This window comes from Merops nubicus, unplaced genomic scaffold (genome assembly GCF_000691845.1).
Source record: "Merops nubicus isolate BGI_N331 unplaced genomic scaffold, ASM69184v1 scaffold34804, whole genome shotgun sequence".
Classification (NCBI taxonomy): Eukaryota; Metazoa; Chordata; class Aves; order Coraciiformes; family Meropidae; genus Merops; species Merops nubicus.
In genome coordinates, this window is record NW_008602962.1 from 1 (window position 1) to 1,210 (window position 1,210).

Here is a 1,210-nt window from a genome sequence, read left to right on the forward strand (position 1 = left end):
CCGCCGCTTTGTTCCCGGTGACAAAGCCCCGGCCGGGCCGCGCCGAGCCCCCTCCGCTCGCTGCTGCCCCTAATCGAATTAGGAGCCCGGCACGGGGCTGAGGGCTGCCGGTAATTGAATTTCCCCCGTCACAGCCTGATGTTTCTCCCCTCCGGATCCTGCCTCCCGTTTATTGTTCCCGGCCCGGCGTCGGTGGCACATTTATTTGATCTGTCACCGGGAGCCCTTTCACCCGCCGCCGGTTGCCCGGAGGATTCCAGAGCCCCGGCCCCGTTAAAACAAATAAGCCCATCAGGGAGAGTCCTGTGTGCCCCCAGAATGCTGCCCGGGCCGGGACACAGCTGCAGACATGGGGCATGGCACAGGGGATGGCATGGCGTGGTAAAGCATGGCAGAGATTGGCACAGCTTGAAACAGGCTGGTGTGGCCAGAGATGGGCAATGAAGCTGCTGGGGAAGGGTCTAGAGCCCAAGTGTGGGGAGGAGCAGCTGAGGGAGCTGGGGGTGCTGAGCCTGGAGCAAAGGAGGCTCGGGGGAGACCTTCTGGCTCTCCACAGCTCCCTGACAGGAGGCTGGAGCCAGGTGAGGGTGAAACCTCTCCTCTCAAGCGATGGAACAAGAGGAAAGGGTCTCAAGTTGCCCCAGGGGAGGTTGAGGTTGGACCTGAGGAACAATTTTTTGCCCTTGAGGGTTGTGCAGGGCTGTGCCAGGCTGCCCAGGGCAGTGGTGGAGTCCCCATCCCTGGAGGGGTTTCCAAGCCATGGAGATGTGGTGCTGAGGGACATGGGTCAGTGGGGACCTGGCATTGCTGGGGCAATGGTTGGACTCCATGATCTGAGAGGTCTTGTGCAACCCAAACAGTTCTGTGATTCCATGATTTTATGAACCTGATATAGAATCAGGTTCAGATATAAAATCAGTGAATCATTTTGGTTGGGAGAAACTGTCAAGATCATGGAGTCCAATCGTTAACCCAGCACAGTGTTCCCACTGAATGGTGGCATGGCACAGCATGGTCAGGCACACCCCCAAAAACACCTTTGCACCCCCCACCCCGTGCACACCCAGCTCCCCGTGAACATACCCACGCACACCCATGCACACTCAGATCTCCACCCATGGACACCCCACATCCCCAAACCCACCTTTGAACACCCACAACTTGCCCACCTGAGCACACCCTCTCCCAGCACACTCACCTCTGCACCCCC